Genomic DNA, 25344 nt, shown 5'->3' with positions numbered 1-25344 from the left:
GCTTTTTGTTTCTCCTTTTGTATTCCATCTTTCCCAGCTTTCAGCTTTAGTATTTGACTTCCCAGTTGTAATGGCAAGCAAAGAAGTACTTAGTGCCTTGTTTCAGCTTTTTAATTATTTAGCACCTTGTTTCAGTTCAAGTTTCTTTTGAGCCTTGCTCTTTTTATATCAACTCTTTGTTAAGAAACAGAATCTGTGAACCCCATAGTGGGAGCAACTTGCTGATTCAACAGGAAGGGGCAGAACAGGGAGGAACTAATGACTATATATAAGGAGAAGCCCAAGCTGGGAAAGAGCAGAACTGAGAAGAGAACTCTTGTGGTAGAAAGGTTGAGGAGAAAACTTGTGGTATCCTGGCCCTCTGTTTTTCTATTCTGTCTATATTGATGCTTTATCTGTAATACTTTGTACAGAAGCCCTGGGATGTTACTGGAAGCCCTGAAAGAGGATTTCTTGTTGTCTGTTTACAGAAGTCCTGGAGAAGGGTTTTGGAGGTACTGCGATTCTACTGATGATTTGTATTGACCTCTTGGACCTTGTTTGTAAGTCTATGCTGATTTCTATGCTGATGATTTCTGTTTACTTCTCAGACCTTGTTTGTGGGTCTCTGTTGATTTCACAGGCAGATAGTGAATTAATGATGGTGCTGGCAATGTGCATGAATGTTGTTTTGGCTCTGTTAAGCTTTGTCTTCACAGAAACAGAAACTGCAAAGGACTTCAGGTGGACTGGATGCTGTGAGCTTCAATATGGAACTGGACAAGGAACTGGAGAAGGAGCTGAAAGCTGCCTAGCTTTGAATCCAGGTGACAGATAGGTAGATTCAGGCAAAAGCTGGGGCCATGGAAAAGGAACCATGCCTCTAGTCAAGATGAAAAGTCCTCTCCTTGTATACTTAGTGCTGACTGAGATGATCATGATTCAGTGTGACCTAGAGGTGGATAATTTTGGCCTTTGTACTTTGTGTCTCTTAAGGAGTCTTGCTTCTTAAGGATGATTGAGTTAAGGACTTACTGAATGATTGTACTTTGTGGCCCTTAAGAAGGCTTGCTCCTTAAGGATAACTGAGTTAAAAACTTACTGAATGATAACTTTTGTTTAAAGCTATGTGGCCACTTTGGTGAAAACCATGTGGCTACTTTAGTGATAAGTTGTTATATTATAACATTGTGAATGCTGTACTTGGGTTTCTGTGAATGTTTTGCTTTAATTTACTGCTGAATAAATAGGAAGTTCACTATACTATGTGATTAGAACCTTAAAGCTGTTCATAGCAGCAGTCCTCTGGAAAGTTGCTTGTGCTTGGCTTTATACCAGTTAATAGAATGAATTAATTTCTTTAAGTATTGCCTGATTTAAACTCTTTGCTGTCCACAAATCTCTCAAAAGTCTTCTCCAGCACCAGAAATTAAATTCATTGCTTCTGTAGCACTCAGTTGTCCTTGTAGTCAAACTCTCATAGCTTTTGCATGCATTGCTACTAGAAAAATCATAGCTTTGATTACACAGACCCTGGTTGGCAAGATGATGCCTCTTTTTTTTAGTATTCTATCCAGATTTACATTGCTTTCCTTCCAAGGAGCAAGGATCTTTGAATGTTACAATCACATTTACCATCTACAGTGATTTTTGTACCCAAAAATATAAAATCTGATACTGCTTCCATTTCTTCTCCCTCTATTTGCTAAGAAGTAATGGGGCCACTTGACATAATCTTAGTTTTTTGAGATTTTTTTTTATGTTAACCTTCAAGTCAACTTTTATACTATTTTCTTTCACCCTTATTAAGAGGATTCTTAATTCTTCAAATGCTTAATAACACTACTGATTGACTACTTATCCATAAAATGGAAATGATGCTCAACAAGAATAAATTTGCATTTAGCTTTCTTAGAAAATACCTCCTACACCTCTATAGGGAAATATTTTGGTGTGCAGGGCAGGGTGCTATGATTCCAGAATTCTTGGTTAATCCACATGGTCTAGAGGGCCCCAACTCCATGAAGGTAGCCCTTTTTACTTACATGTGTGATCAGGGAGGGATATCAATATAAGCAGTGGCTATTGAAAAGTGTGTCAAAAAGATATAGATTGGGCCTCCTGATTCAATCAAGTGCTGGGGAAATAATTTTTGCCTTTGAAATATAAATTGGAGAGAGAAATTAAGATATTTCTTCCACTTTGTTGATCTTACGGGAAATACATTAAAAAATCACAATATTTGTGTGTATGCATTTTCATATGTATGTATGTGTGTGTATTGATGGGAAGGTACCCATCCTGATAGATTTTTTTTAATATCAATTGGACTGGTTGATATGTTTATAAGTAACACAGGGACTCTTTTAGAAATTCCTATTTTACTAAATCCTAAAGTTAGCTGTTTTGTTCTTCATTAACAAATAATTTCTTAGAAAAACCATGCCAGTAATTGAGATGAAAGGTACATTTCCATAAATATAATTTATGACATCTTTAAGAAGTTAAATCAGCATTTTTTTAATTATCTTGTAGGACTTATTAATGGGGTCATGTCATTGATTGCTAATCAAGGAAAGTGAGACTCCTCCAGGGCTATTCACATTGACATCTAAGCAGTCTTCAGAAAGCTCAATGCCAAACAGAAGATACTATAATATTAATATTTAACTTTATAAATTACATATAGATGCACATAGATTTAGAATGTAAGACCAACAAAATTAACTAGCTATGATAATGGAAATAAAATGATATTTGGTTACCCAAGTGTAAACAAATAAATGACAATTACAAAACAATGATGACTACCAATGTTAAATCTTTGTGCTTATGACAAATTGGGATAATACATTTGAAAATATAAAATATAGTATGTTAAGTTTGCTGAAGTTTTTTTTTAGCTTGAAAATAGCAATTCTACTTACCCTCTTCAAAAGAATAAACAAAGGACATTAAAAATTCAGAATGCTTTCTCTCTCTCTCTCTCTCTCTCTCTCTGTCTCTCTCTCTCCCTCCCTCTCTCCATTCTCCTTTCCCTCCCTCCCCCTCTTCCTCTACCTTTTTTTCTCTCCCTCCCTTTCCCCTTCCATTTTTTTCTCTCTCTCCTTAATTTTATTTTAAAAATACAAATGACTAGCTCAGCTCTAACATGTGTTCAACAGAAATAATTTAAAAGTAATTATTTTATGGCCAAAGACTTAGAAATCAAACCAATTAGAACTGTTGCCCATTCAAGTCAATTGTTACGAACTCATCTATCTATACAGATAGATGGTACACTTGAACACACAGTATTTGGAATATTGTTTTAATTTCTAGATTTGTTTTAACTTTGGATCTCTTATTAATTAACAAAAATTGCCAAGGTTAATATTATTCTTCTACAGATATCAATAACTTTCTAAGGCAGTGTGAAATTTGTGAAATTTTAAGAAGATATATATTCCCATTACATTTTTTTTAAAGTAGTTGGGGTTAAGTAACTTGTTCAAGGTTACAAAGCCAGTTATTTCTGGGTGTGGTGCTAAGTATCTGAGCCTGGATTCAATCCCCCAGGTCATCCCAACACTGGGGCCGGTGCTCTTACTCGCTGTGCTACCTAGCCACCCCATGTATTCCCATTACATTAAAAAATTCCGGGGAGTCAGACCCAAGATGGAGGAGTAAAAGCAGGAACTCAGCTGAGCTCCCACTCCAACCACCTCCAATATTTGTAAAATATGACTCTAAACAAATTTTAGAGCTACAGAATCCACAAAGTGACAGAGAGAAACAAACATCCCTCTGAAGGCAACCTAACAGGCCAACACAAAGGGTCTATTGCACCAGACTTGTAGCCAAGAACAGTCCCACCTGAGCCCCATGGTTCTGGCCCACAGGGTAGCCTGATCAGTGGTGGCCAGAGCAGACTTCAGAAGAGTGAATCACCAGCAACTGTGGTGGTTTCCAGACTTCTCAACCCATAAAGGCCAAAGAGAAAGTAAAAGATCAGTAAAGAACTCTGTTGGAACTGGGTGACAGAGGAGTGCTGTCCAGTCCCTGACCAAGGGGATATAGGTGTTGGAAACATGGTGGCTGCAGCTGCTGCCACATGGCTGCCTCCTGAGTTCTTGGCCTGCAGATCATAGGAGAACCAAGTGACCATTCGGAGTGTAATAACTCTTGCTTTGACCTGCTTGGATCTGGTCACAGTCTTGGGTGGTGGTCCTGGAATGTGTGGCCAATGTGCCAGAACTTGTGGTGGCAATGGAGAAGGTGCCTTCCTCAGACCTCTGACAACTGCAAAAACCCCAGTGACTTGGGACACACCTTTCTCCACTCTGGAAGCAGAGTTCTACTGTGGAAAAGAGCTCAAAAGTCAAGTAACTGGCTGGTAAGATGAGCAAGCAGAGGAAGCTCAATCAGACCATAGAATCCTTTTTTGGGGGAACAAAAAGGATCGAATCATGGAACCAGAAGGAGTAAAAACTCCTGAATCAAAAGCTTCCAAGGAAAATATGAACTGCTTTCAGGCCATGGAGGCATTCAAGCAGGATTTTGAAAATCAAGTAAGAGAAGTGAAGGAAAAATTGGGAAGGAAAATGAGGATTATGTAAGAAAATCATGAAAAATGAGTGAACAGCCTGCTAAAGGAGACCCAAAAATACTGAAGAAAACAACACCTTAAAAATAGACTAAATCAAATGGCAAAAGAGGCCCAAAAAGTCAATGAGGAGAAAAATGCCTTAAAAAAATAAAATTGGCCAGATTGAAAAGGAATTTCAAAAATTCCCTGAACAGAATTATTCCCTCAAAATTAGATTGGAGCAAATGGAAGCTAATGACTTTATGTGAAATCAAGATACTATAAAACAGATCAAAACAAATGAAAAAAAAATTGGAAAGCAATGCGGAATAACTCATTGGAAAAAAAAAACACTGACCTGAAAAATAGAAGACATAATTTTAAAATTCTTGAACTACCTGAAAGTCATACACATATATGAAAGTCACACACATATATGAGTGTGTATGTATATGTGGGTATATATATATACATAGAAAAAGGGCACAGGATCAGTTGAATAGGAAGGAATGATATCTACAAAATACAATTAAGAGGTGAGAGAGGAATATAATGGGAGAAGGAGAAAGGGAGAGAGAGAATAGGTAAATTATCTCATATAAAAGAGGCAAGAGAAAACTGTTACAATGGAGGGGAAGAACAGGAAGGTGAAAGGGAATGGGTGCACCTTACTCTCATTGAATTTGGCTAAAGGAGGGAATAACGTATAAAATCAATTGGGTATCTTAAACTACAGCAAAGTGAGGGGAAGAGGATAAGAGAGGGGATGATGGAAGGGAGGGCAGATTGGGGGAAAATAGTATTTAGAAGCAAACACTTTTGAAAAGGAACCGGGTCAAAGTAGAGAATAGGATATGTGTGTGTGTGTGTGGGGGGGGGGGTGAGATAGAATGGAGGGAAATACAGTTAGTCTTTCACAATATAACTGCTATGGAAATGTTTTGCATATCTACACATGTACAATCTATATTGACTTGCTTTTCTTCCCAGTGGGGAGTGGGTGAGGAGGGAAGAAGGTAAAGAATCTGGAAATCAAAGTTTTTTTTAAATGTTTTTTTTATATATATACAACTGGGCAATAAGGTATACAGACACTAGTATATAGAAATCCATCTTACCCTACTAGAAAGTTGGGGGGGGTAATGGGGAGTCTATAAGAGAGAGCAGATTGGGGGAAGGAGTATTCAGTAGGCTCAGTATCTTTGGGGGGGTCAGGGGAAAGATGGGGAGAAAATTTGTAACTCAAAATCTTGTGGAAATGAATGTTAAAACTAAAACTAACTCAATAAATCAATAAATAATTAAAATAATAATTACAACTTTTTTATTCTTATCAGTCCTATTGAATCTAATTGTTAGAGAAAGGAAAAGAAATATAATCTTCTATCTCATCCTTTTTAAGAAGATAGATGGTATCCATGTATATCTCTAGCATGTACAATAAGCAAGCCCACTCTCTATCTGGTAAACTATACATAAAACATTATATATATATGTACATATATATGTATGTGTATATATATATATGTATATATATATATATTCTCTCAAAAGTTGTCTAAAAGGATAAATCTTGAAATCTTTCTGTTGATGAGGATCATAATAAGTTATAAAACTAGAAGGTATATAGGAAATCTCTTAAAGGATTATGGAGAACTCCCACCCAAATGGTAAAAGAAGTCAAAGGAAAAGGCATTTATTAATTCCCTACTATGTACTTAAGTACTTTATAGCTATATCATTTGATCCTCAAAAGAATGCTGGGGAATAGGTGATATATCCTCCATTTTATATTTGGACAAACTGAGACAAAAGTTAAGTGAAATTGTCACATGGCTAATAAACATCTGAAATTGGATTTGAATGTAAGTCTTCCTGACTCCAGGCATAATACTCTTATCAACTGACATCTTTGTTTGTTGAATATAGCAACTTTCAGAGACGTAACTCTAGAAAATGAACAACTTGGTAAGAAGATGGTTTCAGAGAAGGATATAAGACTATTGAGACTAGGACATTAGGTGCAGCAATGATTGCATCTTGAGCAGGGGAATTGGGATAAGAGTGAACAAATCTATCATGGGATAATAAAAATCTATTTACCTAGTGATTCACTACTCTAATGAAGAGGGCTTTAGTTTGCAAGTGCAGTGGCAAGTGGAAAATTATGATTCATGATAGATAAACCATATACCATAAAATCAAATTAATATGACACATCAAGAGTCAACAATCATGAACATTTATTAAGCACCTCCTATATGTCAGGCACTGTGCTAAATCCTGGGGATGTGTGACACCATACATGAGCAGCTTTCCAAAAGAATGTTACTGTGACCAGCTTTTAAGGCTCTGATTACACAGTATACTGAACACTACATTTAATCCATAACAAATCAAAGCAAAACATGCACAGAAAATCAAGGTATATCATTCACAATATTACACCTTATCACAGAAAATCACAATATAGTATTCACAACAGCTTATCATTAAAATGACCACATCCTTTCCACAATAGTGGCCACAAAGTTTTGAACAAAGAACAATCATCTCAAAGTACATTTGTCAAAGTCTCCCACTCATGGAGCACACTAAGTTAACTCAATCAGTCACTTATTCAGCAATCTATTACTAAGTATCATTAATCAGTAAGTACAATCATTAGAAAATACACAGAACATCCACCCCTAGGTCACTAGTAAACTATAATTTCATCACTACTTAGTACCCACAGAGAGGCCTTTTCATCTTGATGCAAGGCAGGCAACTCCCACCTGAATCCACCAAACAATCACCTGGATTCAAATCAGACAGCTCCCAGTTCCTTGTCCAGCTCTCCATGTAAGTCCTGCTCCACACTGTAAGGTCGCAGGGACCAGTCTAACTCAAATCCTTCACAATTTTTGTTCCCACAAATTCAAGGCTTAACCAAGCCACAAACCATCAAAGTTTTAGCATCCTGGTCATGCTTCCTCAGTCTTCTACATCTTGTTCAAAAAAATCAGAATCACCTTATCCAGCCTGGGGGTGGGGTGGTGTTCCTGAGCTCCTCTTCAGAAGAAGCTCTGCCACCACAAATTCTCAGGAAATTCTGACTCAGTTCTCAATTCTCATTTCTCTTCTATAGCTGCTCTGCCTCCCGATGCTGGTCCCAAGAAATTCTTACTGTCCCTTCCTAGGAATTTTCCTTATATACACACAGCATTAGCTTCCTGTTTCAGCAAACCCCTTCCTGTTACTGATAGGAGTAAGAGGAAGACCAGAGTTCCATACCTTCTGTTTCCCCAACAGAGGCTTGTTCAATTACTAAGTGCTAAGTACCTGCTACCTTTGCTTAACACAAAGGAATCTTCAAATTCAAATTACATTACCATCAAAGGATGCAAAAAGAAGAAAAAAAAGGAATCAGTCCCTAACTTCAAAAACTTTAAATCTCATGGAATAATAAAGTGCCCAATATTCTATTAGAGATGATAGAGAAAGATGAGAAATTAACATGTGTTTTTAAGAGCCTATTTGTAATTCCTTGAAACCAGGGTAATAAAGTGAACTAGAGGCCATGATAATGATAATAGTAATAAGAAATAGCATTTAGAGAGCTATTAGAATCTCATAAATGTATAAAATTTCTCTCTGTCAGTGAAGGAGGTTCCTGGAGAAGCTGAAAAGGAAAAGCACTGTCTTAAGAGGCTGTGTTGCATAGTGAATTGGACACTGGACTTGGAAGCAGAAAGGTCTGAATTCAAATCCTTTTCAGACACTTAGTACTTTTGTGATCTTGAGCAAATCATTTTTCCTGCCTGGCTCTCTCTATTTTCTCATTGGAAAAAGAAGAGTTGAACTACATGATTTCTGAGGTCCCTTCCTATTGTCTGATTCTGTGGTTCTCTGTCTCCTTCATCTTTGGAATATTGGCATTGCCAGTACCAGTCATACCTTTTCTCCTCCCACTAGGCAGTTACTAATCCCCCAATTAAAGTCCTGCGGAAAGAGTAGGGGGCTGGAGGGGAATGGTGAAGAGAAAATTGAAGAATGACATAATGTGATCTGCCAGGTCAGCCTAGTCCAAGTCATTTTAGCTTGAATGTCAACAGAAAAATGCTGAATCTAGATTGTCTGTTGTGGGAGAAATTAATACAAAGATCAATAAATCAGAACCATAGGTTTTTCAAATTAACTCCACCTATAGACAGGATAAATTCTTGCACTTTAGAATCAGAACTAAACATTCCCTCCCTTCCCCCCACCCCTTTTCTGTATCTATGTATATTAAAATAAAGCAAATGAAATATTGTTTCTCCCTGCCACAACACTGTTCAAAATTAAAGGCAGGAGGAAGAGCCAAGATGGCAGAGTAGAGGATGCAATCAGTTGAACTCTTTCAACATTCACATCAAAACATCTTTAAAATAATACATTAAACTGAATTCCAGAATGGCATAACCAATGAATGGTCAGAGTTAGACATTTTTCTAGCCTACGACAACTTAAGAGACAATAAGAAGAGGTTAATTTACCTAATATTTAATTATATTCTAAAGTGGTCTTCAAATGCGATTTTACTTTGAATTAATTTTCTAATCTATTGTCACATTTTTTCTGTCATGAAAATACAGTACGGGGATGATAATAACACTTATCTCCTAGGGTTATTGGGAGGATCAAATGAGATCTTAATTGTAAAGTGTTGGGTACAGTATCACATGCATAGTATATTTATGTATCACAAGCAATACATAAATGTTAGCTCTTACTATAAGTATGACAACTACTATTGCTACTACTGCTACTACTACTACTGCTGCTGCTGCTACTACTACTACTACTACTACTACTACTACTGCTTTTCTGTTCCTACTGCTGCTGCTGATACTACTATTGCTGCAGCTGCTGCTTTGAAATAGTTCTTTAGGGGTGGCTAGGTGGCACAGTGAATAGAGCACTGGCCCTGGAGTCAGGAGTACCTGAGTTCAAATCCTGCTTTAGACACTGAACACAAAAGCTATCTGTATGACCTTGGGCAAGTCATTCAATCCCAATTGTCCCCCCCCCCAAGAGATAGATCTTTGAACATAATTGTTACTTAGCATTTTCCCTACTCAACCTCAGTTTTAATGCTAGAGTAAATATTGTGAGATCATTCAATCTAAGATACTCATAGCTACTAATAGTTCAATTAAAAATTTTTTTTTATTAATTGAACCCATCAGTGCTTAGCCAAAATGTGGAAATCTAATGCTATACAAGTGGAATTTAGCTGAATTTTTTTGTTAATGGAGGATATGGGAAATTCTTCTAATGTAACTTTTGGCTCCATCCACATATAACAATGGTCTTGGAATGATAGGTATGAGATAGACATTGAAATGGCAAATACATAGAAGTAGGACTTAGTGTGTCAGTTTTATTGGACAGTTTGTGATTATATTGTAATATTTAAAAGGTCAAGTGTTCTTTGGCCTAAAGATGTCTCAAGATTTTTGGAGATACCCTGTTTCCCAGTGCTAATGTCCACAAAGGCAGCCTGTGCCTTGAGCTTGGCATAACAACAATTCTTTGTGCTCTGCATGATCTCACCCTCTGGCACTGTGTATTGCTTTGACCAGCACCAGGTATTCACTGAGGGATTTATGTTTGGAGTCCACTCTATTTCATAAGGACCTGAGAGCCATCCATCACACATCCTGACATGCTCACAATATCTGTTTATTATAACAGCTAAATGAATCAAACCAGGTACTTCACTCTTGTTCCCACCATGCTAAATTATGGCTCTGTTTATGTCTGTGAGAGTCAACTTGGAGACTGCTCCATGACACAGGAACACTTGCATTATTTGTGCATGATCATGCCATGGTAAAGGTTATAATGGATTATATCATGATCTAGTCCACATCTGGTTTTTTATGTATATAAAGCACTGCCTTGACTAAGCAAGTTAACCCCTCCTTCTTAGAAGAGATGTCTTCTGCTCATGTTTCCTCACTTTGAAATTAAACTTCTGTTTGTGTCTTGACTCTGGCCTCCTTTGTGAGGCTCTGGCCACCCAAAGGCTGTTTCCATTCTGGTTAACAATAGATACATAAAATTTAGGACTTTTAAAACCTTTAAGAACTGCCTGCCTGCAGGTTTGTGATATACACATACCTGTCACTTTTCAGTGTTTTGGTTAAAATTAAATATTATCGTTACTGGATAGGAAAAGAGCAAGAGCAACAAAAGAGCCAGTCATGTTTCTGGAAGCAATGAAATGTCAAGAACCCACAGGATTCACACGTGATAAAATCAGGAAACGATTCCAAAACATAAAATTCCACTACATTGAAGCAACACCACCACCCAACTTCTCATTTGTTGTTTGCAATTGAAGACACCTTTTTATCAATATTGTTTATAGAAATACAATTCTCCTGAAGTTTATGGGAGAGCTTTGAGAGTTATTTGAATGAGTATTCTTAAAAATAACCAGAAGAAATTCATAGCCTTTTCATATTTAGGACAAAATATTCATTAGCAATAATATCTAATGTGTTATGGATATAACACTATAAAAATCTCAGTGTAATTATGTTGACTTACAAATGGAAGTTTAATGAGGGTCATTTTATACTTCAATATCAGCAATTTCCCCTTATTAGTATTATTAATAAAACACAATGATTTACAAGTTTACAGGACAGTAAAATCAGTTACTATTGCTGTGGTTTTTAATTACAAATTCAAATCCAACATTATATAAATTCTAACCCTTTGTTAAATTAATTTGTTTATTTTAAGATGAGGCAAAATACAAATGACCCTTAAGTTCGATTTAGTTCACAGTTCTTTGTATTTGAAGGAGTTTATATTACATAAAATATATGATTTCAAATGCAATTTCTCCAATTTCTCAATTAGGAAAATTCATAACTTTTAGGCAGATGTTGAATAGCTTCCTGTTTACATTTGTGCACATGTACATACACTCACACACAAATTATATATTTTATAAAATTATATGTTTATATGAAATTATTTATGGATATAGTTACGTAAGCATTTATGTGCATATATATGCATATACATATATATACACACAAGACATATGTATATATGTATGTGTGTATTTATAAAGTATATTATGATTCATTAATTTCTGGAACAGATGTGGGTGAGGTAGAAATATTCTGGTTACCAGGAACATTTTGGTGTCACAACAATAGAATATATTGTGATGTCCCTGAATACACAGGCCCCAGTGGGAAGGTTGACAGAGGAATGGACTTTTTCTCTACACTTATTTCACTGAAAATGTCATCTAGTTCTCTTCTCTTTGATTACTGTAGATTCAGCGTCCATCTTGATATACTCCTTTTCTGCCATTTCTTTTTTCTTTTTTTTTTAAAGCAATCGGGGTTAAGTAACTTGCTCAAGGTTACACGGCCAGTTATTTCTGATTGTGGTGATGAGTATCTGAGCCCAGATTTGATCCAGGTCATCCCAACACTGGAGCCGGTGCTCTTACTCGCTGAGCCACCTGGCCACCCCTAAGCAATTGGGGTTAAGTAACTTGCTCAAGGTTACACGGCCAGGTGTTTCTGGGTAGATGCTAAGTGTCTGAGCACGGGATTCGATCTCCAGGTCATCCTGACACTGGAGCCGGTGCTCTTACTCGCTGTGCTACCTGACCTCCCCCTTTTCTGCCATTTCTTAATTTGTCTCTGAGCTCTTTGCTGAGCTTTGTCTGACCCTTTCTCATTTCTTTTCATTTTTAAACTTTATGAAATATCTCTCTGGTTTCAAGATATCTCTTTCCTTTTATACAAATTACTTAGGGTCATTAACATGTCTCAAAGACTTTGAATGGTGTGAAGATGTTTATTTACCCCATTTAATTATTTTTTATTGAATTGAGAAATATACTTAGTCAGTAAATGTAATAGCTTCTACAGTATGGTAGAATAAGCAGTGGATGTCCATCTTTATAAAAGAAATTATCAGACTCAGTTGCAATGTAATTTTTTCTTTCTTTAAAATTAATTAATTTTTAGTTTTCAGCATTCATTTCCATAAGTTGTAAATTTTCTCCACTTCCTTTCCCTCCCCAAGATGGCATGCAATCCTATATAAACTCTACAAATACATTCCTATTAAACATATTTTCATATTATTCATGTTGTATAGAAGATTTAGAATGAATGGGAGGAACCATTAAAAAGAAAACAAACCAAAACAAAAAAAAGAGCAAATAATGTGCCTCAGTTTGCATTAAGACTCCATAATTCTTTTTCTGGATATGAATGGCTTTTTCAATCATGAGATTTTTGAGATTATTTTATGTCCTTGCATTGCTGAGAAGAGTTAAGTCTGTCAAAGTCACTTCAACTGTTACTGAGTACAATTTTCTCCTGCTTCTGCTCACTTCACTCAGCATCATTTCATATAAGTCTTTCTAGGGTTTTTTTTTGAAGTCTATCTGCTTGTCATTTCTTATAGTGCAATAGCATTCCATTACATTCATATAACACAACTTGTTCAGTCATTCCCCAATTGATGGTAATCCCCACAATTTCAAATTTTTGGTACAACAAAAAGAGCTGCTATAAACATTTTTGTACATGTGGGTCCTTTTCATATTTTTATGTTCTCTTTGGTATATAACCCTAGAAGTGGTATTTTGGGGTCAAAGGGTATGCACATTTTTATAGCCCTTTGGGCATAGTTCCAAATTTCCCTCCAGAATGATTGGTCACCAACATCATCAACAATGAATTAGTGTTCCAATTTTCTCACATCTTCAACATTTATCATTTTCCTATTTTGTCATGTTAGCTAACCTGATAGATGTGATGTGGTTCTTCAGAGTTGTTTTGATTTGCATCTCTCTAATCAATAGTGATTAAAAGCATTTTTTCATATGACTATAAATAGCTTTAATTTCTTTCTCTGAAAACTGCCAATTCATATCCTTTGACCATTTATCAATTAGGGAATGACTTGTATTCTTATAAATATGACTCAGTTCTCTATATGTTTTTAGAAATGAAGCCTTTTGCAAAAACACTGCTTGTGAAAATTCTATCCCAGTTTCATGCTTTGCTTCTAATCTTGGTTGCATTGACTTTGTTTGAGTTGCAATGTGATTTGTAGGTCAAAAACACATAAGCAGAAAGTCTCCTCTCTCTGTGTACAAATTATCTGTTTTTCTGTCATACACACTGTGCTTCTCTGTCTCTGTCTCTTTGTATGAATATATCTATATCTACATATGTATTATATATGCATGTATGTGCTTTATATACATTATATATGTATATATATATATATATATATATAACTCATAAAGAATTATCTACTGCAAATATCTTCTCATTTTTATCTTTCCCCTTTATTCACTACATTTTTAAGCCTTCTCTGAACTTTTTGTTATCTACTTGAGAAATGTGAATTAAACTTAGAGTTACCCTAAGAGAAATATAAGCATTATCATTTTCCCAGTTATCCAAGTCTAAAATTTAAGTGTCAACTTGGCATTTTTCTGTCTCTCAAATCATTGATTTGGTGAGTTAATATGTCTTGTAGATTCTACCTCTGCAATATTTCTCATATTCTTTCTCTCTGTTCCCATTGAATGTACCCCAAGTCAAACCCTCATGTAATCAGCATAGTGAAAGACTATACTATACAGTGATCAGTTGAAGGAATTGGGAGTGTTTCACCTGATAAAGAATGGCTTTGGGGATACATCATAATAGCTGTTTTTATATATTTAAAAAAACAAAATGCCTGAACATTTTTTTAAAAATCTCTAATGGCATCAGTAGAAATAATTGTACTCAGTTTGAAAGAGCTATTAAAGTCCACATTGTGGGGGTTATGGGTGTGGTACCCTCATGATTTTGAAAATTCCTGTAAAATATTTTAACTCTCCTTTTGCAAAAGAGAAAGTCTGACCTCTTTCTTTTTATTTTATAGGTGTTTATATTATGTAACACTATAAATATATTTAATGCATTTCTGAATTTCTGAATGTTTTCTGTGTCATATATTGGCTTCTTTAGCTTCTGCAAAACTTCTAAAATAGTCCATTTAATTTCTTAGGCCAGCACACAATATATTGAAACCCCTACAGGGAAGGTTGTGATACAGAAGGGATAACTGTATTACTGGACAGGACTTTAGATTTGTAGTCCTAAAATGTGCATGTCAATTTATCTTCCTGTGTTTCTATTTTCTTCAACTGAAAAACAAAATGAAGAGCTTAGATATGATTTCTCTAAAATACCCTCTGGTTCTGACTTTCCATGATTATACCCTAGAAGGAAGAAGAACACTCTCAGTGGAAGTCTTCAAGTTGTAACAAGACTAAAAAAATTATATTCCTTCAAATTTCTGTTGCATTAATTCTATTCTATAATTTATTCTAGTCCTTATTTTGTCAGATCACATTTCTTAGTTCTGAAGTTAAGCTCAAGAATGCAGTCTCCCCTCCTAAATAGTTTAAAGGATTGGTTGAATGAGAATGTTATCATTCATGTAGTCAGTCCCTAAGACATCTGATTGTTTTCTGTAAAGCCCAGTCAGCTTAACCTCATGCCATCTGGGCACTTCTGTTCTTTCCTCTCCATCTGCAATTAGGGGAGGTTTGATCTCCCCTTGGTGTGTATCAGTCAGAGTGATTCTGGTCTCCTAGCCAAGATTATTGTTGTTGTTCATTCATTTCAGTCATGCTCATCTCTTTGTGACTCAATTTGGGTTTTTCTTGGCAAATATGCTACTGTGGTTTGCCATTTCTTTCTTCAGCTCATTTTTCAAATGAGGAAACTGAAGCAAACAGGGTCAAGTGACTTGCCCAGAGACACACATCTAGTAAGTGTCTGAGGCCAGATTTGAACTCAGGAAGATGAGTAATCATAATTTCCAGGTCTTGCACTCTATCCACTGGGTCATCTAGTTGACCCTAGCCAAGATTACAGGAGGCAGGTAAGTCTCATAAAACAATTAACATTTTTTTTTGTTAGAGAGGAACATACTTAGCCACACATGAATGCCAATCCACTTTCCCCAGATTAACCAATAGTAATGTTCCCCAAATATCCAGACTTATTCCTTTCTTGTATTTCAACAAAGAGAATCCCTGCTCCCTTCTCATTGTTAATAATTATACATGGCACTAAACTGAGTATTCTCTGAGAACATATATCAGTCTATCTTTATTGCATTTACTCTCTACAAAGTATAGCTGCATGATATTTTTGTTGGAATCTATTCCCGGATATTAGAGAAATATAATGGTACAAAAATGGTATTAAATACTAGTTAGCATTTACATATAATTTACAAAATTGTTAATACTGAAACTAATGTCTCCTGCCTGTTTGAGTGTTATTATTTATTTCTCTATTGAATAGTACTCATTGATCACATCAATAGTTGTCTAGGGCAATTCTTACAAATCCAGGCTCATGTAAAATTTAGATGTTAATTCTGATAATGCAGCAATGGTAAATAGTATAATCCCACAATATCAGAGTTTTTTTTTAAATTTATTTAGTGTAGTCTTCAAGATCCTGTGAACTTCCAGAAGTCCTCAAACTCTGACTGAGATAGAAGACAAGGTCAATATGGTACTTCAACTAATCTATCCCATAAAAGGTAGGTATAGCTTTATAGGATCATAGATGTAGAGCTGGAAGATACATCAGAGGTCATCTAGCCCAGGGCTTCTTAAACTTTTTGCAATCATGACTCCAAGCCTATCATTTTCCAAATGAGAAACCCTGACAAGGGAGGTTTAGTGACTAGTCCAATGTAATATATCTGCTAAGCAGAAGAAATAAGAGGAAAAGGGAGAGAACAGAGACAAAGATTGCTATTATCTATATGTCACAGAAGGCATATAAATGATAAAGGGAATCATATTTGAAATATAGGTTGTTGTCTTCTCTGGTTAAAATGACCAGTTCAAATTTTAGCTCTACAAATCTGTTTCATTATGAAAGGAGGGGAAGAAGTCACCTAGAAGTTGTCAGTTTGATGACCATAAAAATGGAATACCCTACTTATATCACTGATTAATTCTGTGAATGCCTATTACATGATTCTGATCAGTGTTTTGTCCAAAAAAAGCAGAATTTAGGAGTTTATTACTTTTTCTTCAAGGACAGTTAATACATTCAATCTTTAATAGTGATAGTCTCATTCTTTATCCTGTAATTATGTGCTTTCTGTATGTAGTGGTAGGGGATGACTTGAAATTGACATATACCTCGCTGAAATGTTGAAGTCAACTTTTCAATAATGATACAATAAAATCTCGTATTCCATGTCCTGGGATCTTATTTTATGTCTCTTATAAATTAAAGTGTTTTGGAAACACATTGGAAAGACTTGCACTGTGAAAAGATAATCACTTCATTTCATATCATGCTTACGTGATATGTTTAACAAAATGTTTAACAATGTGATATGATCAGTTCTAATTTATTTCAGTCACCTCCATTTCATTCTGTCCTTTATAGATATGAAAATTCTATTGAAATGATCATAAAAGTGCGAAAGATACTGAAAATGACTTATTTCAATGCAACTGTTTATTAGCACTTTTGGAACCTTGTAAAATGATATCTTGCTCATACAGTAACTTGAAAAACAGCATTGAATTCACATGAATCTCACATCATAGTCAACACATATTCTTCTCTCTGTTTATTTCATCCCAGAATTTGTATAAAATTAACAGTGAAAAACAAATAACTAGAAGGATTAGGAAGACAATTTCTTTCCTAATCAGAATGATTTCTCATTTGGGTAAAGGGTGTAATGTTTCAGGGTCCTTTTTATATATTGAGTTGGTATAATTAATTTACATTTAAACCAGGTGTTCTTAACCTATTTTACATCATGGGTTCCTTTGGCATTCTCATGAATCTTTGAACACTTTTTCATAATGCTTTGAAATTTGTAACTAAAATAATACAATTTCAAAGGAATTTAAGCATATAAAAATAGTTATCAAAACATTTTAAAGTTCATGGACCCTTTATCAAGAATTCATTATTTAAATATTATGAATCATGTTGTGATGTTTGTCACAATTTATTCTAATTCATCATGGACAGAAAACATTTGTAAGCATGAATTTATGCAAAGAATCACTATGGAGGCATTGTTTTTTAAAATTACTATGAAATTAATATTTCATAGTTTGAGTGGTGTTAACAATCTTTTAAAAATGACATTTCTTTTTAGTGTACCATAAAAGGCCTGGTCTGGCATCCAATTCTCAAATTACTTGAATTGATTAATATTCCACAAAAGCAAGTGGGAAGAAATATATCTTTTTAAAAAAATCAATTAATTGAAAATGTAGTGCTACCTATTTTTAGTTTCTCATTTCTTTAATCCATTCCTAATAGAAGTGAACAGGCTGCCACCCTTCTTGTCTGCTTTCTCACTCAAAGCACTTTCATTTGCTGCCAGCCTCAACATGCTGCCTCTCTCTGGCATTGGAACACTATCTTTTGTAGCCATGTAGTCTGTGTTTTGTGATAAAGTGCAGTTATGGTCTGCCTTGCTGACTCTGTGCTCTGCTATAGAAAAAGCTCCATTTTCCTACACCATTAATTTGAAAGCCCTCTCTTTTCCTTCCTAGCTCTTTTTTAAAAAAAATTTTACCCAAAGTTCCAATGGTATTATTTTTAACATATTTTGCTTGTTTCACATATACTAGGTATTCATTTCTGAGGTCTATGAAAGGGAAGCTTTGATTGTTTGGGAAGTGAGCTATAAATGGGAAGTAGAGTGGTTTATTTCTTTTATGAAGAACAGTAACATTATTATTGTGGTTATTTTTTGATGCAAAAGTTATTTGTGTTTCCCAAGGTCTTAAGACCAGTTCTATCTATGATAAGTGGGTAACTCTATGGCATAGTTGATCTATTTATATTGATAGGCATCAGTTACTGTAACCAAATGGATTGTATTGTGATCTACCATGATGTTGGTGTACCTGAAATGACAGAACTGGCTTTCCAGCTTTCCAGGGAGAGCTCCTTTCTTGTCTATAAGCAGGATTTTTTTCCAGACATGTCAATAAAACAGAAAATACAAAGAATGAGTTCAATACATTACTTTCTTCCCACAGATTTTTCTTAAAAAAAATATCAGGTTTCAGTATTCTTCTCAAACACAATTTCATATCATTTTTCTTACTGTTCAATTTGCCTAAAACTTCATCTACATTCCCTAAAATTATTGAAATTTCACCCATTCTTTAAGAATGAAATGTCATCTATCCAATAAAGCTTTCTTTGACCTTCATGGACTAGAATGATCTTTCCTTGCTCAGACCATTAATAAAATTCTGTTTATATCATTTTTATGTTTGTAGTTTATTTTTACCTTTAGAGTTTTGGTCCAGACTCATGGGATTTCATCAGTTTCACCAAGTTCTCCCAGGGTTGAAATTCTCTTTGACAATTAAGATTCGCATGTCATTTAAAATTTATAATCCCAGAGTTCCCTGGGAGTACACAGAGATGAAGTGATCTTACTATATGGTCTCAGAAACAGTTTGTGCCAAAGTAGAAGTTGAATCCTGTCTTCAGGATTTCAAGACTTTTGAATCTACTCTTTAACTTGCTGTGCAACAATGGCTCTTTTTATGCACTTAGTGTGTTTAAAATATATTGTAATTTGTTCATAGATCTTTGCTTGATTGTACATACTTTAAAGACAGTGTCACTGATTTCCATCTTCATCCAACATAGAGGAGATTACTTTGGACAGAGTAGGTGCTTTTAAGAAAGTTTGTTGAATTGAATCATTCTTTGCTAAACTGATGCTCTGCATTGCCTCACCACTGAAGTTCTTTTCTTCCTCTGTGATAATAATGGAATATAAAGATTCCCCTGTATTGGCTTGGTTTTCAAATTGATTGTGTTGAAACCCAGAGCTTGTTAATCCCACCTGTGGGATGGACTTATTGACTTGAAAAGAGAGACACGAACTGGGAGGAGCTGGTGACTTAGATTTGGAGAGACAAGAGAGAGGCAGAAGAACTTTTTGGAATCAGCACCCTCGTGGAGGCAGAGAGAAACTGAGAGGATTGCTGAGGACCACTTTGAATTGCCCTGGACTTTTGAGACCTGCCACCCAGAGCTTCCGAGGACTGAGGAGACATGGCTGTTTTGCTGGTACTTTGTCTGTCTGTTTTGATGTTGTTTTGCCAGATTTGTCCACTGGTGAAAGACAGTCCTATTGTTGAAGAAGTTCTGGAAACTGGCTGTTGGTATAGAGCTACTGAGACTGTCCTGCAGACAGAGAGTGAATACTGTCCACTGGTGAAGGACAGTGCTGTTGTTGCAGGGGTCTGGGAACCTTTCTGTTGGTTCAGAGCTACTGAGACTGTCCTGCAGACAGAGAGTGAATACTGTACACTGGTGAAGGACAGTGCTGTTGTTGCAGGGGTATGGGAACCTTTCTGTTGGTTCAGAAGCCCTGAAGAAGGATTTTCTTGTTGTGTGTTTGCAGAGATCCTGGGAGAGGGTTTTGCTAATGTTTTCAGGGGTTCTAGGACTCTTCTGCAGACAGAGGATGAATTAATGAGGAGACTAGCAATGTATCTTGTGGCCTTGCTGGGTCTTGTCTCCCCAGGAACTAAGATTGCTGAGAACTTGCCTCCTGTCAAGATGAAGAAAAGACCTCCATTTGGGTATTAAGAGCTGTGCTTAAACTTGTTGTAACTCTGGGGTAGATTCAATTGTGATCCAGGGGTAGGGAACTTTTGACCTTTTTGTATTCTATGGTTGAACAAATGAATGTACTTTACTTATGTTTGGAAACTAATCTCCATTTGAGAAGAGGGGTTTTGTGATGGACTAAATGAAGTTACAGCCTAGGGGTGGAGTAGTATTTAGAACAAGGACTTTGTAATTGATTGAATGAATGTAAGGTCCTGGGGTGGGGTAGTACTTGGAGATTATTTAATCACACTTAGTAAATACTGTATTTTTAAATGATGTCATATTTTGACCTTCTCTGTTCTTAATTTGTCACTGAATAAAATGGAGAGCACCTATGCTGGTATTCTGAACCTTGGGAAGTTGCCTTTTGCTTGGCATTACATTACATCCTCCAAGTTCATTAGACTGTTCAGCCAAAAGGTCTGAAGTTAATCAAAATGTTTTCCAATGCTTAGTCACCACTACCACCCAATGGCATAAAATCAACACTCAGGTGGCTATCGAGAACTATTATTTATTTTTATTTATATTTATTATATATTTATTTTTATCATTTACTTCACTTGTTTGTTCAAGGTCACACACCAAATTAATGATAGTGGTGAGATTTGACCCTAGATCTCCTGGTTCTTAAACCATAATTCTCTTTATTTCCTGTGTTTTTGCCCTCAACATGGTTATATAGTGAATAGAGCCCTATGTCTGGAGTCCAGAAGACATGAATTCTAATCTGGCTTCAGACACTTAATATTTATGTGACTCTGGGTAAGTCACTTAACCTCTGCTTCCCTCAGTTTCCTCATCTGTTAAAATGAGGATAATAATAGCATCTGCCTCTTAAAGTTGTTGTGAAAATCAAGTGAAATAATAATTGCAAACTGATTAGCACAGTTCTTGGCACATAGTAAGTATTATATAAATACCATCATCATCATCATCATCAACATTGAAAGGAAATAAATTTAATTAAACTTTGCAAAGTTTAGTACAACATTACAACACACTCTTTCTGCATGCTGCTTCTGACTTTCCCAACTTTGCCACTGTATGTAAGTTGGAGGCTCAACCAGTAAATTTTTCTCAGTGCTGAAACCTTCTACAGCTTAGAACACCTCTCTATTGTACTAGTTTCTTTCCCCATTGCTGAGTTCCATTTAGTACCTACATTTTGGGGAGAAGCCCAGGCTGTCAACCTTGATTCTGTTTTCTCTTCCATCTTATGACTTTCCAGACACAATAACCAAGCCAAAACCCAAGTGATCTATGTTCCTTTCCTTTTCCCTATCTTTCCCTTACATCCTTCCATTTTGCCTGTCATGGGTGCATGTGTTTTCTTCCTTCATTAGAATGTAAGCTTCCTGAGGTCAGGTACTGCCTTATTTTTTGCTTGTACCTATATTTGCAAACCCAGGACTGAGCACACTGTCTGGCACAGAGGTGCTTCACATATGTTTTTTACCTTGCTTAAAATATTTATTAAAACTCTATTTCAAGTTAACCAAGAAGTAATTTTATCAAGGTAGACTGTAAACACTTTTATGGCAGGGACTATATCCTTTGTTTTTCTTTGTATCTCCCGATTCCTTGAAAATAGCGAACACAGTAAAATTTCACTGAGTTTAATATTTTCCAACTATTCTTACCCATCACTTTACTTATGTTTTCTTCCTAAGGACCTATTTGCCTGATGCCAAAAGCTACAAATGTATCATTGAAACAAAATAGAACAGAGAGGATCATTCCGTATTATCAATGGTAGGGGAGAGGAAAGAAACAAGAAGTATTTTGGTCCCCTACCTCCAAAGGCAATGAAAGTCAATTTTGTCCAATGTGGTTGCCCAAATGAAGATGAACAGAACTCCTACCCGACACCTACTCCAATTCAGACCTGAAAATAGCACCAGGCTTGAAATACAGAGGGTATCTGTATGGTGAATGGCGGCTAGGTAGAGTTCCAGGCCTGGAGTCAAAAAGACTTGACTTCAAATCCAGCCTCAGAGATTTACTAATTGTGTGACCAAGGCAAGCCACTTAGTGCTGTTTGTGCAGTCTTCTCATTTTTAAAATTAACTGGAGGAGGAAATGGCAAACCATTCCAATATCTTTGTCAAGGATACCTAAATGGGATCACAAAGAATCAGGTATAACTGAAATGACTGAACAAAAACTCTAAGGAAATCCAGTGAGAAACTCTAAGAAAATACCACTTCTGGAGTGGCTAGGTGGTGCAGTGAATAGAGCACAGGCCCTAGAGTCAGGAGGACCTGAGTTCAAATCCGGCCTCAGACATTTAACACAAAAAAACTGGCCATATGACCTTAAGCAAGTCACTTAAGCCCAATTGCCTTACCTTTCCCCCTCCAAAAAGCAAAAAAGCAAAATGAAACAAAAACAAAAACCGTAGAACTTAAATAAATTTGCTTTAAAAAATATCACATCCAACATATATGCAGAAAAGGTCTACCAGAGCCCTATAAGTGAAGTCAGCAAAAGAAGGTGGCTGACCCCAAAGCACCATATTGGTCTGAAACTTCCTGTGGAGACTTTGGAAGGAACTAAGAACAAGGGAGTACTTAGAGTGGCTGCTTCCATTGTGATATGTCAGTAAAAAAAAAAAAGAGTTGAGAGAAATCAGGAAATGTACATTCATTTTTGCTTTTGAAGCTAGCTCTAAGACAATGCTAATCATCCTAATAGGGGAATTAGAACTGAGTATCTGTTCTAAACCTTAATTCCATCAAAGAATATGGAGGGTAATAAATAATAAAAGGAAAGTTAAAGGAAAGAGAAGAAAAGAAACATAAGATCTTGAGATATATTGGTTCTATTCTGGTGACTTTAAGGGAAGAAAGAAAAAGAGGTTAAAAGGAATATTCTACTATGGAAAGGAAGGAGCATAGGTAGAATAGATATTAATCACAATAGGGATCCAGGAGAAGAAGAGGATACAAAGACTCTACCAAGAAAGGAGGAACTAGTATTTTGAAAGAAGAGATGTCAAGTGACCTTCATTTCTATCTGAAGAAATAGATGATTGAAAAAACACAAATATATGCAATTTTTAGAATAGAAGTACATCAGCTTCAACAGGCAATTAGTGAGGATGGTTATACGTGATAGTTGCAAACAAAATTAATTTCCTAATCCTAAAGTGCTGATTAAAAGGAAAAATGAGTTAGCAACAGAAATGCCAAAAAAAAGAGAGCAATAGAAACATTTTTCAATGCACAAAAAGATAGATGTTCAGAACAAAGCATCAACAAATAAGATAGCTTTGAAATTAGCTTTAATAAATTATAAATTTTATTTATTGTAAATTTTATAAATTATATAATATATATTTTTTATAAATTATAAATTTTATTTAAAAGCTAGTGATAATGCATGCATGTATAATGTGTGTATGTTTGTAATTGTATACATATATTATTTATATGTGTTGTGCATATGTATTATTTTGCACACATATATGCATAAGTATTGTCTGTATGCATACAATTAAGGACGTGCATTCATGCATGGACATGTGTATATGAATTTGTATTTGTCCATGTGTATATATACATATGTATGCATATATGTATATATAGCTTTAATCAATGCATTATGACATACCCTTATTTTGATGTTTGAATATGAAGCATTAATAGCTTCTAAAATTTAAAGAATGTGCCAATTGTGATCATGCCTCTGGGGAAAAATATTTTGAAAATGGTATTTAATTTGTCTTAGTGATTGGCTAGTAATAGCTAAAATTATGATCTCAAACATATATAAAAATACACATTAACATGTAATTTTACACATTTATACATGCATATATATTGTATATATGCCCAACAAATAGGTATATGCATGTGTACAGACCCAAATCATTTGCACATGTAAGCATGTATGCATATATTTTGCATTTGCATGTATACACATTACATTTGTATCTTTATATATGCATGTGTCTGTAATGCATATATATGTCAAATAAGTCAGGATATATATTAACCCATATACACATATTTATAGATATGTGTTCACCATATTGCATTGCATTTTTTTTAATAAGAGATTGAATAAACATAGGGTCAATTCTCACTGTAAGACAATTTCATTTTTCTGGTGGTATTATTGCAAAGTTGTTCCCTCTGTTCCTTGATGGTGAATGATTCTCATAGTGATGACTCCCTAATACACAGTATCAGATGGGCCTTATTCCTTTGATTTCCTGGCTGCACACAAGGCTCCACAGATCTCAAATTGTCTTGTGATTGCCAAGCAACAGAATCTCTGCCTAGTGTCGCTCCTGTGATGAGTTCCTGGGACTTCTTTTTCCCTTTGTCCATGTGTTGGCTACCCACAGTCTAGTCTCCTAGGTGGTAGAGACTAGAAAACCATTTCCTGGAAAGACAGACTGATTTTTCATTGTAGATATCACACTAAGCTAATAAAATGCGGAATCTAGGCTTAATGACCTCAGTTTAAGATTATTACTTTTGCTTTTCAATTCTAATAATTGGAATGGAGGTCACAATGCCATCTCTGAGATCAGCATCTAGTTTGTGATTAATATTTGCCAACTTCCTCTTCCTCCTTTATAGTTAATTTTGCCATGCATATTAATTTAGTTTAGTCCAAATATAAACAGGGAGACAGGATTTATTTTCTTCTTACTTATCCTATATTTTTCCTGTCCTCTTCTCTCTTTATCTTTTTTCATATACTTATTTGTCAGTGTAAGTATATATGTATGTGTATATGTATTTATATGTACACATATGTATGTATGGGGAGAGAGTTCCTCCATAGTCTTGTGGATTTCCATGGTAAAAAAAAAATCACTTTGTACTCAATGTGATTGTGATGCATCTTTCCAGACATATTTATCACAGTCTCTGAAAATGGGCAATAAATTGAGACTAAATTTGAATAGAAAAAAAAAAGCATGTTGCATTCTATTTGAGAAATTTTGCAATAGCTTTAGTGATCCCAGTTGGATTCCTGATTTGAAATCCTCTTTTTCTAGCATGTTATTCTCTAGGTTATGCTATATTGCTTTGAATCATGGAACATGATTTC

The sequence above is a fragment of the Petaurus breviceps genome, unplaced genomic scaffold (assembly GCF_028583685.1).
Source record: "Petaurus breviceps papuanus isolate PSGF00001 unplaced genomic scaffold, PetGlider_PUasm1.0 225, whole genome shotgun sequence".
Classification (NCBI taxonomy): domain Eukaryota; kingdom Metazoa; phylum Chordata; class Mammalia; order Diprotodontia; family Petauridae; genus Petaurus; species Petaurus breviceps.
Note: the sequence above shows the minus strand (reverse complement) of the source record.